Source organism: Oncorhynchus tshawytscha, linkage group LG26 (genome assembly GCF_018296145.1).
Source record: "Oncorhynchus tshawytscha isolate Ot180627B linkage group LG26, Otsh_v2.0, whole genome shotgun sequence".
Classification (NCBI taxonomy): Eukaryota; Metazoa; Chordata; class Actinopteri; order Salmoniformes; family Salmonidae; genus Oncorhynchus; species Oncorhynchus tshawytscha.
Genome location: NC_056454.1, coordinates 12,640,423 through 12,655,144, shown reverse-complemented (window position 1 = coordinate 12,655,144; position 14,722 = coordinate 12,640,423). Strand labels below are relative to the sequence as shown.

General features: G+C 43.8%; 1 protein-coding gene across 5 annotated transcripts in view; it reads right to left on the bottom strand.

Annotated features, from left to right (window-relative positions):
- LOC112225182 (protein TANC1) overlaps positions 1 to 14,478 on the bottom strand; it is a 183,587-nt gene extending 169,109 nt beyond the window's left edge. For 3 of the 5 annotated variants that reach the window (XM_024388874.2, XM_024388875.2, XM_042306990.1), the window contains exon 1: positions 14,320 to 14,473. The gene's annotated coding sequence lies outside the window, so the exon portion shown is untranslated. Of the gene's footprint in view, positions 1 to 14,319 lie in introns of all 5 variants that reach the window. The other 2 variants (XM_024388878.2, XM_024388877.2) reach the window with 2 other exon arrangements.
- Between the last annotated feature and the right edge of the window lie 244 nt (positions 14,479 to 14,722).

The following is a 14,722-nucleotide window of genomic DNA, read 5'->3' as shown; positions in this document are numbered from 1 at the left end:
CAAAATGCATGCCTAGATCCACCACTCTGATTTAAAAATAAAAAAAAGTAAGCCTATGCAAAAACAGTACTGTAGCAATGAGGTTTGTGCAGTAAGCTATAGGCCCAATACATTATCACCGCATACTGTCTTTGCTTGAATTTACCTGCTAATGCATTGTTGTTCGGGACATTTTTTTAAATTATATTTCAAAATTTGAGGTAGGCTATATGATCACACCAGTAATAGACCCATTGTTGTATTACTTGGGAGGCACAGCTGAGTGAGCATACATTTAAATAATTAGCTTTTTATTTTACTGGGCTGATGGTGCCTGCATCTGATGATGCCTGCATCTGATGGTCAGTCTCAGCAGAGGGAGAGAGCAGGAGTGAGGGTCCCGTCACTCAACATCCCTCCGCTCTCCCTATCCTCCACTGACACTGACCAAAAAGGGACACCATCTCTCAGCTGATGGCAAAACTCGAGTCGCACCTCATTATTTCTGCCTCATTCACAAACTCATGTTGTTATGCATACGAACAGAGAAAGTGAAATATTCCTTGAAATTAAAAAAGACCAACGCCGCTAATAATAACAACAACGCAAGCCTATAGATACACTTTCCTACTTATTCATTACAGCTGCACTGCTTGTTGTAGCGCTGAGTGGAAATAGGAAGAACGTGCATTTTATGGCTTATAAAAGTGTTGAATACAAAGAGTTGACAGTGCTGAGTAAGAACGTAAACATGAACTCAGTCATAAAAACAGCAGCTCTTTGCTGTATTCGTTGACAGTCTCTCTCTAGTCTGTGTTTTAAACGTTTTGCAATCTCACATTATCAATTTTGTCGTAGCTTTCTTTTATGCCTGCTATGTTACTGCAGACTCGGTCATCTGCGCAATCTGATTGGCCAGTGGTAGCATAGTGCACATGTTTTCCTCTCCAGGCCCACCAGGAAGGCAGAGTTTGTACCTTCAGACACATGAAACGGCAACAGTTTGCCTGCCCGGCGTGCAGGGCAGCAAAACAATTGGAACACAAGGCTTTATTGTTGGGTTCTTTATAGAAATGTTTGCAAAAAAAAAGAAATGCCTTGGAGATCGACAACGGTTGGTGACCGTTGGTCTATGAGATTATAAAAAACTGGACAGCACCAACTATTCTTCAGAATCTTGTTCCTTCCCTGCTTACGGACAACTCTGAGTCAGACTTAGCATATCCAGACCATAGCCAGATATTTGGCAGGGAGTTTGGGGTTTCCTGCTAGGCTATTTGATTAGAGTCAAACATTAACTTGCCAGGTTTAAAGTCTACAGGCTTTCTCTTAACACATAGCATCTTCATCCATTTTACTTCATGAGTTTCTCTCGTAGGGATTCCTAGGCCAGTAAGACATTTAACAGAATTGGCATCACAGGGACTCAGAGCTGTTTCCTTTGTTTAAAGCAAATGTGTACGTCTAATAAATCACTCCTGGGTTTTGGCTGATAAAAATTCCACAGGTGTTCAGCCTGAGCCCAGACAGTTTGCAGATAAGGCTTCGTGGTTTATTATTAGACTACCTCAAATTGAACAAACAGTAATATAGACTATATACCGCTAAGAAAAAGACCACAACACAGCACTCTCTCATGGCAGATTGTGGAGGTAGCCTAACTGTTGTGAGAGGCTATAGGGAAACATGTTTGAATATCACAAGAGTGCACTGCATTAATAAACACCACAATCATGATCACCTTGAAACTGTTTTAACTGTGAGTGACCCTCTCTCAAGAAACAGTTGGCCTGAGAGTCACAGCCAATTATTTATATATACACTAGATGACTAAAAGGGAGATGCGGTTCTGTAGCCACCGCACCTCCATCTTGGCACTTCCCCATCATTGTAAAAAATATTTTGGAAGCTACAGAAATGCATTTATTAATGTCTACATTTCTTTTTGACATATTTATGCTATTACGGACACCTTAATGAATACTATTAAATTATATTATGTGAGCTAAACAACATATATATATATATATATATATAACATTAAAGTATATATTTTTAAGTTCTAATGTTAGTGTCCCCACAACAATAAAAAATACTTAAATAGCTATAATTTTGTCCTTAACACTTAATTGAAATACTGTAGAATTCTAATAATTCCTATAGAGGACTGCTTCTTCTGGGGAGTGCCAATGTGGCCGACCGGTGGCTTCAAAGCCTTTCATTGGCAAAGTGGGTGGGGTTATATCCTGCCTGTTTGGCCCTGTCCGGGGGAATCGTCGGACAGGGCCACAGTGTCTCCCGACCCCTCCTGTCAGCCTCCAGTATTTATGCTGCAATAGTTTGTGTCGGGGAGCTAGGGTCAGTCTGGAGTTTTTCTCCTGTCTCATCCGGTGTCCTGTGTGAATTTAAGTGTGCACCCTCTAATTCTCTCTCTCTCTTTTTCTATCTTTCTCTCTCTCAGGACCTGAGCCCTAGGACCATGCCTCAGGACTACCCGACCTGATGACTCCTTGCTGTCCCCAGTCCACCTGGTCATGCTGCTGCTCCAGTTTCAATTGTTCTACCTGCAGCTATGGAACCCTGACCTGTTCACTGGACATGCTACCTTGTCCCAGACCTGCTGATTTGGACTCTCTCTCTCAACCGCACCTGCTGTCTCTAACTCTGAATGATCGGCTATGAAAAGCCAACTGACATTTACTCCTGAGGTGCTGACCTGTTGCACCCTCTACAAACACTGTGATTATTATTATCTGACCCTGCTGGTCATCTATGAACGTTTGAACATCTTGGCCATGTACTGTTATAATCTCCACCCGGCACAGCCTGAAGAGGACTGGCCACCCCTCGGAGCCTGGTTCCGCTCTAGGTTTCTTCCGAGGTTCTGGCCTTTCTAGGGAGTTTCCTAGCCGCCATGCTTCTACATCTGCATAGCTTGATGTTTGGCGTTTTATGCTGGGCTTCTGTACAGCACTTTGTGACATCGGCTGATGTAGAAAGAGCTTTATAAATACATTTGATTTGATTGGCCTATACATAGCATTAGCAATTCAGGGCTTACATATAGTGCATTCGAAAAGTATTCAGACCCCTTGACTTTTTCCTATTTTTTTCCACTCATCAATCTACACACAATACCTCACAATGACAAGGCAAAAACAGGTTCTTAGAAATGTTGGCAAATGTATTTAAAAAAATACCCTTTACTCACTACTTTGTTGAAGGACCTTTGTCAACAATTACAGCTTTGAGTCTTCTTGGGTATGACGCTACAAGCTTGGCACACCTGTATTTGGGGAGTTTCACCCATTCTCCTCTGCAGATCCTCTCAAGTTCTGTCAGGTTGGTTGCAAAGATATTTTCAGGTCTCTCCACAGATGTTCGATCGGCTTCAAGTCCGGGCTCTGGCTGGGCCACTCAAGGACATTCAGAGACTTGTCCCGAAACCACTTCTGCATTGTGTTGGCTGTGTGCTTAGGGTCGTTGTCCTGTTAGAAGGTGAACCTTCGCCCCAGTCTGAGGTCCTAAGTGCTCTGGAGCAGGTTTTCATCAAGGATCTCTCTGTACTTTACTCCGTTCATCTTTCCCTCGATCCTGACTAGTCTCCCAGTCCCTGCCGCTGAAAAACATCCCCACAGCATGATGCTCACACCACCATGCTTCACTGTAGGGATGGTGGCAGGTTTCCTCCAGACGTAGTGGCTTCCGTCTTGCCACTCTACTATAAAGGCCTGATTGGTGGAGTGCTGCAGAGATGGTTCATCTCCACAGAGGAACTCTGGAGCTCTGTCAGTGACCATCGGGTTCTTGGTCACCTCCCTGACCAAGGCCCTTCTCCCGCGATTGCTCAGTTTGGCCGGGCTGCCAGCTCTAGGGAGAGTCTTGGTGGTTCTTAACATCTTCCACTTAAGAATGATGGAGAACACTGTGTTCTTGGGGACCTTCAATGCTGCAAAAATGTTTTGGTACCCTTCCCCAGATCTGTGCCTTGACACAATCCTGTCTGGGAGCTCTACGGACAATTCCTTCAAACTCATGGCTTGGTTTTTGCTCTGCCATGCACTGTCAACTGTAGGACCTTATATAGACAGGTGTGTGTGCATTTCCAAATCATGTCTAATCAATTGAATTTACCACAGCTGGACTCCAATCAAGTTATAGAAACATCTCAAGGATGATCAATGGAAACAGGATGCACCTGAGCTCAATTTCGAGTCTCTGAATACTAATGTAAATAAGTTATTTATGTTTTTGCTAAAATTTCTAAAAACATGGTTTCGTTTTGTCATGATGGGATATTGTGTGTAGATTGATGAGGGGGGAAATAATTTAATACATTTTAAAATAGGCTTTAATGTAACAAAATGTGGAAAAGGGGAAGGGGCTTGAATACAATTGGTCACAGCCTGGGCGGAGACCCAGCCCCTCTTATACTCCACAGTCATAACAACACAGCTATCTACCCCTCCATTTCTCTCTGGGGATTTCTAAATGCTTAACAAAAATGTTAATAACAGCTGTTTCATCAGGAGGTACTATTAAAAACCTTTGGTTGTGCTCACACACAGGCTTGGGATCTCATTCAGTACTGTAGCTCACTGAGGGTTTTTATGGGAGTCCTTTCATAAATGTATTATTCCCATGTCAGTTTAATGAAATGTCTCATTGAGTCGAATGTGTTGATTAAAGCGTGCAATCATAAAACATTTGGCAGACCAAAATAAGTGTGGTTTCTAAACTGTACGTTCTCAGTAAGCTAATGAGGTCACTCTGAAATTTCACAGTGTCATACAGTAGCTTTGTTTGCTCACCACATTCTCTCTGTTCTCTCTACCGGAGCTGCTCTCATGTTCAGAAACCAAATCCTCCACCAATACACAAAGGCAACTCAATATGCATCTGTCATTCTGCTACATTTTAATTGATGCCTAGAGGGAAGCAGTGCAATTAAATGGTGGGGTTAAAAGAGTTAAGGCGAGCGTTTAGATACAAACTGCTTTGAACCCTTGAGAAATTGTACCTAATGCAATTACACAATGCCCCGTACCCTATAGGCTAGAAACTGGTGAATGTAATAGCCTGTGTACTATTTTTAAAATAGGCTAGCCATTGGCAGCTGTACTGAGCAGATCATAGCACTAAGAACCAATGATAAAATTATGGCATATCAGTATCATCCTATTATTAACTGTGAGGGATCCTATGACCACAGACAAATAATAGCGTCTGGTTATATCACATTAATAATAAAACAACCTCTTATTATGACAATCTACACAGATACCTTCTTCTGGATTTATATGGCTATGGGTACTCTTCAAATACTACAATGATGTTTACAGTAATTACATCAGAGGGCTTGCAACGAGCGGCCTCAGTGCATGGCGTAGCAGTCGGACGTCTTGTCGTGTCGTGTCCCTTGTATATATCGTATATATCGTTTTTTTTAACATATTTTTCTTTGCATATCTTTTAAAACATTTTGCTAAACCTCAACTTCTAAATACTCTCCTGCAACCCGCCTCACCCAATGTAGCTATTTTTCTCTAAAGTACTTATATTTACTTCGGATCCCCTCAACTGAAGCTAGCCAGCTAACTACCAGGTATCAGTCAACAAACCATTGCTAGCGGTCTTCAGCTAACCGGTCATCAGCTAACCTTTAGCTCGGAAAGCTCTCGCCAGCTCGAACAACGCGACTCTAACCAGAGCATAACGGACCTATATATATATATATTCTTTTTTATCCCCGGATTCCCACCGTAAACGGAACATTTCAGCTGGATCTTCACAACTAGCTAACTAGCTAACCGCAACCCCGGATGATTACTCCTGGCTAGCGTTTCCACCCACTTAGCTTGAAGCTAGCCCGGCCAGAGCTACCACCGAAGCATACTCCTGGGCTACAATATCCGGACCCACGACCGGTCTATCGATGTCACCGCATGAAGAGGCATAAACAGACTCACCCCATCGCGACGCCCCCCAAAGGCTAACTTTCTAGCCCTTGCTATCTCCTTGCTTGCTAATTCGGCCTGCTAACTGCTAGCTTGTTTAGCCCCGGTCCGCTAACTGCTACCTTGTTTAGCCCCGGCCTACTAACTGTTAGCTTGTTAGCACAGGCCTGCTAACTGTCTGAATTGCCGCGTCCCAAACACTCACTGGACCCATATTTACTTTCAATCTCTTTTCGATTTTTAATTTGTTTATACCTTCCGGTAACCTGCCTCACCCAATGTGATACGGAATCGCTATTATTTTTAAGTTTTAGAACACACTCAAGAACCTCAAGAAGCTAACCAGCTAACTAGCTACAAGCTATTTAGTCATTGTTAGCCACTGCTAGCGGCTTTTACCTTACCTGGATAATACTCGCCAGTCCAGCTTCCCTGCCCCATCCACCGCTGCCCCCTGGACACTGATCACTTGGCTACATAGCTGATGCATGCTGGACTGTCCATTAATCACGGTACTCCATTCTGCTTGTTTATGTTTTATCTGTCGGCCCCAGCTGCACTCAGGCTCTGTGTGTAGTTAATCCGACCCCTCCCTGCCTAGTCATCGCCATTTTACCTGCTGTTGTTGTGCTAGCTGATTAGCTGTTGTTGTCTCACCTACTGTTTTAGCTACTGTTTTAGCTAGCTCTCCCAATTCAACACCTGTGATTACTGTATGCCTCGCTGTATGTCTCTCTCAAATGTCAATATGCCTTGTATACTGTTGTTCAGGTTAGTTATCATTGTTTTAGTTTACAATGGAGCCCCTAGTTTCACTCTTCATACCCCTGATACCTCCTTTGTCCCACCTCCCACACATGCGGTGACCTCACCCATTACAACCAGCATGTCCAGAGATACAACCTCTCTCATCATCACCCAGTGCCTGGGCTTACCTCCGCTGTACCCGCACCCCACCATACCCCTGTCTGCGCATTATGCCCTGAATATATTCTACCATGCCCAGAAATCTGCTCCTTTTATTCTCTGTTCCCAATGCTCTAGGCGACCAGTTTTGATAGCCTTTAGCCGCACCCTAATTCTACTCCTCCTCTGTTCCGCGGGTGATGTGGAGGTAAACCCAGGCCCTGCATGTCCCCAGGCACCCTCATTTGTTGACTTCTGTGTTCGAAAAAGCCTTGGTTTCATGCATGTCAACATCAGAAGCCTCCTCCCTAAGTTTGTTTTACTCACTGCTTTAGCACACTCTGCTAACCCTGATGTCCTTGCCGTGTCTGAATCCTGGCTCAGGAAGGCCACCAAAAATTCTGAGATTTCTATACCCAACTATAACATCTTCCGTCAAGATAGAACTGCCAAAGGGGGAGGAGTTGCAGTTTACTGCAGAGAGAGCCTGCAAAGTAATGTCATACTTTCCAGGTCCATACCCAAACAGTTCGAACTACTAATTTTGAAAATTACTCTCTCCAGAAATAAGTCTCTCACTGTTGCCGCCTGCTACCGACCCCCCTCAGCGCCCAGCTGTGCCCTGGACACCATTTGTGAATTGATCGCCCCCCATCTAGCTTCCGAGTTTGTTCTGTTAGGTGACCTAAACTGGGATATGCTTAACACCTCGGCAGTCCTACAATCTAAGCTAGATGCCCTCAATCTCACACAAATCATCAAGGAACCCACCAGGTACAACCTTAAATCTGTAAACAAGGGCACCCTCATAGACGTCATCCTGACCAACTGGCCCTCCAAATACACCTCTGCTGTCTTCAACCAGGATCTCAGCGATCACTGCCTCATTGCCTGTATCCGCTACGGAGCCACTGTCAAACGACCACCCCTCATCACTGTCAAACGCTCCCTAAAACACTTCTGTGAGCAGGCCTTTCTAATCGACCTGGCCCGGGTATCCTGGAAGGACATTGACCTCATCCCGTCAGTTGAGGATGCCTGGTCATTCTTTAAAAGTAACTTCCTCACCATTTTAGATAAGCATGCTCCGTTCAAAAAATGCAGAACTAAGAACAGATACAGCCCTTGGTTCACTCCAGACCTGACTGCCCTCGACCAGCACAAAAATATCCTGTGGCGGACTGCAATAGCATCGAATAGTCCCCGCGATATGCAACTGTTCAGGGAAGTCAGGAACCAATACACGCAGTCAGTCAGGAAAGCTAAGGCCAGCTTCTTCAGGCAGAAGTTTGCATCCTGTAGCTCCAACTCCAAAAAGTTCTGGGACACTGTGAAGTCTATGGAGAACAAGAGCACCTCCTCCCAGCTGCCCACTGCACTGAGGCTAGGTAACACGGTCACCACCGATAAATCCATGATTATCGAAAACTTCAACAAGCATTTCTCAACAGCTGGCCATGCCTTCCGCCTGGCTACTCCAACCTCAGCCAACAGCTCCGCACCCCCCGCAGCTACTTGCCCAAGCCTCTCCAGGTTCTCCTTTACCCAAATCCAGATAGCAGATGTTCTGAAAGAGCTGCAAAACCTGGACCCGTACAAATCAGCTGGGCTTGACAATCTGGACCCTCTATTTCTGAAACTATCCGCCGCCATTGTCGCAACCCCTATTACCAGCCTGTTCAACCTCTCTTTCATATCGTCTGAGATCCCCAAGGATTGGACAGCTGCCGCAGTCATCCCCCTCTTCAAAGGGGGAGACACCCTGGACCCAAACTGTTACAGACCTATATCCATCCTGCCCTGCCTATCTAAGGTTTTCGAAAGCCAAGTCAACAAACAGGTCACTGACCATCTCGAATCCCACCGTATCTTCTCCGCTGTGCAATCGGGTTTCCGAGCCGGTCACGGGTGCACCTCAGCCACGCTCAAGGTACTAAACGATATCATAACCGCCATCGATAAAAGACAGTACTGTGCAGCCGTCTTCATCGACCTTGCCAAGGCGTTTGACTCTGTCAACACCGTATTCTTATCGGCAGACTCAGTAGCCTCGGTTTTTCGGATGACTGCCTTGCCTGGTTCACCAATTACTTTGCAGACAGAGTTCAGTGTGTCAAATCGGAGGGCATGCTGTCCGGTCCTCTGGCAGTCTCTGTGGGGGTGCCACAGGGTTCAATCCTCGGGCCGACTCTTTTCTCTGTATATATCAATGATGTTGCTCTTGCTGCGGGCGATTCCCCGATCCACCTCTACGCAGACGACACCATTCTATATACTTCCGGCCCGTCCTTGGACACTGTGCTATCTAACCTCCAAACGAGCTTCAATGCCATACAACACTCCTTCCGTGGCCTCCAACTGCTCTTAAACGCTAGTAAAACCAAATGCATGCTTTTCAACCGTTCTCTGCCTGCACCCGCATGCCTGACCAGCATCACCACCCTGGATGGTTCCGACCTTGAATATGTGGACATCTATAAGTACCTAGGTGTCTGGCTAGACTGTAAACTCTCCTTCCAGACTCATATCAAACATCTCCAATCGAAAATCAAATCAGGAATTGGCTTTCTATTCCGCAACAAAGCCTCCTTCACTCACGCCGCCAAACTTACCATAGTAAAACTGACTATCCTACCGATCCTCGACTTCGGCGATGTCATCTACAAAATTGCTTCCAACACTCTACTCAGCAAACTGGATGCAGTTTATCACAGTGCCATCCGTTTTGTCACTAAAGCACCTTATACCACCCACCACTGCGACTTGTATGCTCTAGTCGGCTGGCCCTCGCTACATATTCGTCGCCAGACCCACTGGCTCCAGGTCATCTACAAGTCCATGCTAGGTAAAGCTCCGCCTTATCTCAGTTCACTGGTCACGATGGCAACACCCATCCGTAGCACGCGCTCCAGCAGGTGTATCTCACTGATCATCCCTAAAGCCAACACCTCATTTGGCCGCCTTTCATTCCAGTTCTCTGCTGCCTGTGACTGGAACGAATTGCAAAAATCGCTGAAGTTGGAGACTTTTATCTCCCTCACCAACTTCAAACATCTGCTGTCTGAGCAGTTAACCGATCGCTGCAGCTGTACATAGTCTATCGGTAAATAGCCCACCCATTTTTACCTACCTCATCCCCATACTGTTTTTATTTATTTACTTTTCTGCTCTTTTGCACACCAATATCTCTACCTGTACATGACCATCTGATCATTTATCACTCCAGTGTTATTAATCTGCAAAATTGTAATTATTCGCCTACCTCCTCATGCCTTTTGCACACAATGTATATAGACTCCCCTTTTTTTCTACTGTGTTATTGACTTGTTAATTGTTTACTCCATGTGTAACTCTGTGTTGTCTGTTCACACTGCTATGCTTTATCTTGGCCAGGTCGCAGTTGCAAATGAGAACTTGTTCTCAACTAGCCTACCTGGTTAAATAAAGGTGAAATAAAAAATATAAAAAATGGGGTTGGCATGACACAGAGGGGCAAAAGCCACTGTTAATAAAGGATCATTTCACAACAGGCCCCTCAAACCACTGAAACAACCATGACACAATAAAAATGTTCCCATAATGATCTATGATTCAAACTGGGAGTGTGAATACAAATCATCAATTTGCTGGTTCAAACAAACACTCCATCCCACCCAACTTCTTGCCTCTGGAGGGTGGACTGACCTCCTTCAGCCACATTTGTTATTGGTGTCAACCCAATAGACATTAGCCCACAACCAGATTAGAGCAAAATCTTTCCAATAACATTTCATTTTACAAAACCAACTGACACAGAGAGCTCTGCAAACTCCACACACTTTACAGTCTTTGCCACACAAAACAATTCTGGTGTATACATTTCTATGCTTGACTAAGTCACTTTGGAGAAGCATCTGCTAAATGCCATACAAGTCAGTTAACACATTCTTATTTTCAATGACGGCCTAGGAACGGTGGGTTAACTGCCTTGTTCAGGGGCAGAACGACAGGTTTTCCCCTTGTCAGCTCGGGGGATCAAATCTTGCAACCTTACAGTTAACGAGTCCAACGCAATAACAACCTGCCTCTCTCTCGTTGCACTCCACAAGGAGACTGCCTGTTACGCGAATGCAGTAAGCCAAGATAAGTTGCTAGCTAGCATTAAACTTATCTTATAAAAAACAATCAATCATAATCACTAGTTAACTACACATGGTTAATGATATTACTAGATATTATCTTGTGTGTCCTGCGTTGCATATAATCTGACAGCACTTTCGTGCGTTTTGACAGCAGCTCTTCGTTGTGCGTCAAGCATTGCGCTGTTTATGACTTCAAGCTTATCAACTCCCGAGATGAGGCTTGTGTAACCGAAGTGAAATGGCTAGCTAGTTAGCGCGCGCTAATTGTCGTTGTGTTGCTGTTTCGAGCCTAGGGAGGAGCGAGGAGAGGGATGGAAGCTATACTGTTACACTGGCAATACTAAAGTGCCTGTAAGAACATCCAATAGTCAAAGGTTAATGAAATACAAATGGTATAGAGGGAAATAGTCCCATAATTCCTATAATAACTACAACCTAAAACTTCTTACCTGGGAATATTGAAGATTCATGTTAAAAGGAACCACCAGCTTTCATATGTTCTCATGTTCTGAGCAAGGAACTGAAATGTTAGCTTTCTTACATAGCACATATTGCACTTTTACTTTCTTCTCCAACAATATGTTTTTGCATTATTTAAACCAAATTGAACATGTTTCATTATTTACTTGAGGCTAAATTGATTTCATTGATATATTATATTAAGTTAAAATAAGTGTTCATTCAGTATTGTTGTAATTGTCATTATTACAAATACCGACTAATCGGCCGATTTTTTTTTAAATGTATCGGCTTTTTTGGTCCTCCAATAATCGTTATCTGTATCGGCGTTGAAAAATCATAATCGGTCGACCTCTAGCTTAAACTGACAGATTTTGATGGGGATTTTTTTTAATGCTAATCACAGAGGCGCGGACATCGACACTAGGGGGTGTTAAAGCATCTGAGGCAAAAAGCAAGTAAGTGTCTTGTGTAAGCACAAACAAAGTTAGGCCGTGTCTAAAGCAAATCAAATGTATGTATAAAGCCCCATAGCCCCTTTTACATCAGCACATGTCACTAAGTACTTATACAGAAACCCAGCCTAAAACCTCAAACAGCAAGCAATGCAGATGTAGTAGCACGGTGGCTAGGAAAAACTTCCTAGAAAGGCAGGAACCTAGGAAGAAAGCTCTGAGGGGTGACCAGTCCTCTTCTGGCTGTGCCGGGTGGAGACTATAAGAGTCCATGACTTGACAGATCATGCAGTTTTAGTATTCTGATCGTAGAGTTCTGATCATGGAATTCCGAACGCATCATGCATCTACACCTACATGTGTCTATGATGTCCACAGTGTGTCCGGATTCCCTTTTCCCGCACTATATTCAAATGCCAGTATGGATTCTACAAATGGTGGAATAGGCAAAATATGAAAATAACACAACAACAACTGACGGCAGTAGCTAACTACTGTAGCTAACCTTTGTAGCTTACTAGCCAGCTAACCTCTGTAGCTAGCCAGCAAACTAGCAAGCAATGCTAAAGGGATCGCAAACGGGTTAGCATAACCCGCAAATGGGTTAGCATTACTCTAGCCAAACAGAAAATGTATTTTCGAAATATTAGCTAGCTGCTAGCATTTATGAGGCCAGCAAGCACATTCCTCACACTCTAGGAATGTATTTATTCCAATGCTATAATGAAAAGGTTACCTCAGCCCCAAAACACAAGTTTTCTGGAGATTTGTGGGAGGAGTGCTGATGACGTCGACCCACTGTATGTGCTTTTGGTAGCTTGATTGCGCCCAAACTGAGGATAAATCCACACACAATGTATCCCTGACCACCTGAAGTGGTCAGCCATAATTGAACACAATCAGACCAAATCAAATCAAATGTATTTATAAAGCCCTTTTTACATCAACAGATGTCACAAAGTGCTTATACAGAAAACCAGCCTAAAACCCCAAACATCAAGCAATCCAGAAGTAGAAGCACAGTGACTAGGAAAACTCCCTAGAAAAGAAGGAACCCAGGAATAAACCTAGAGAGGAACCAGGCTCTGAGGGGTGGCCAGTCCTCCTCTGTGGCTGTGTCGAGTACATGGCCATTAATTAAGGCAAGATCGTTCTTCAAGATGTTTAAACGTTTATAAATGACCAGCAGGGTAAAATAATAATCACAGTGGTTGGAGAGTGTGCAACAGGTCAGCACCTCAGGAGTAAATGTAAGTTGGCTTTTCATAGCTGAGCATTCAGGGGTTGAGACAGCAGGTGCGGTAGAGAGAGAGAGGGAGAGAGACCACAAAGTGACTTTTGTGTGTCTAGACCCGTCTTTTCAATGCAATTTTCGTATTCTGATAGCAGAAGTAGCATGTAAGTGTCAAGTGTAGACCCGACCTTACTTCAACATGACTCAAACCCATGTGGGTGAGCAAGATTACTGCATATGGCTTATGTCTTGATTTCAAAACCACCACATCTCATCTAAGAATACAGTTTAAACATCAACACACCACATAGGACTACTTTGTTTTGTTATAGAGGGGTAACAACACAAGAACCGTATGGTAAAACGGAAGAAAGAATGAGGATAAAGCTGAAAGGGGGGTTAACCGTTATTCTACAGTGTTTGGGGTTCTAGCTACCCTGAAAAAAATATTACTTGCCTATACTGTACTTAAATTAATTTGTGTCTGTCCAAATGTGTTCGTGGTGTGTAACTAAGGTGTTACTATACCATTACCATGTTATTTCTAGTAGCAAAGTCAACAACTGCTTTTTTAGTTTCTCGTAGGGATGCATTGCTGACATTTTACACATTTCCTAAGCACACCAATGTGCGGCAGTTTCAGTGTGCGCCTAAGATCAAATAAGGCCAAAATGATTTAGGTAGTCAAAGTTCTGAGTGGACTGATTGATAACAGTGACAAAACCTGACACGTTGCACATCTAGTTTTTGAAATTTCAGTAATGGTTGGACTCAATAGAAATGTCTGAAGAAGATTTTTGCTATAAGACTTGACAGCTTGCCGAGTAGCTCAAACTGTCATAGGCACCTCACAAGAGCACCCCCCCTCATACTTTGCTCAACAATCATGTATTTAAAGTGAGGCCATATCGCTCACTATATTAAACACACTTGTTCCCGTATAATAGTAGACATTTATTTAACGTTCTGTTTCTCTCCTCAATGTGAACTCACAGCGCTTCCAGTAGGAGACATGTCCCAACATATTCTCCTTGCTAGCTCTTCCTTCACTAACGTAAACTAGTAACGTTAACGTTAGACAGCCGAGGAAAAGCTCCCCGTGTAGCTAGTTATGCTACTTTCTCCTCAAAACCAACTAAACACAGTCCAAGCTGTACTTGATATTTGAATAAAGGCGAAAACACTGAACTTAAAAGTCCAATATTTACCTGGTAAATGTCATGGATATCCCAGTAGGAAAAAGTTTTCCGGCAGCTTATCTCCACATGAATCCCTTGATGGACCAAAGGTAGGGCGCGAGCTCCTCCCTCTCTAGACCAGTCGGCTACTCCTCCATGAGGTCATTTAGAGCTGGTCTGGCATCGCAACTGCGCGTCAACAGCACCGGACTTGTAACCAAGCAATTTGAACCCTGTGTGCAGTGTATGCCTCATGTGGCATGCTCTTATTTTAATCAAACTACAGTAGTGACGATGCACATTGATGATGGGAAGAAAACTACTTATATTTTTGTATTGCGTCCCATACGATGAAATGGATCTATATAACATATTACATGTATCTGATGTGGTGACGTAGTGTAGAATTATTTGTTAAACGAGGATCACTGGA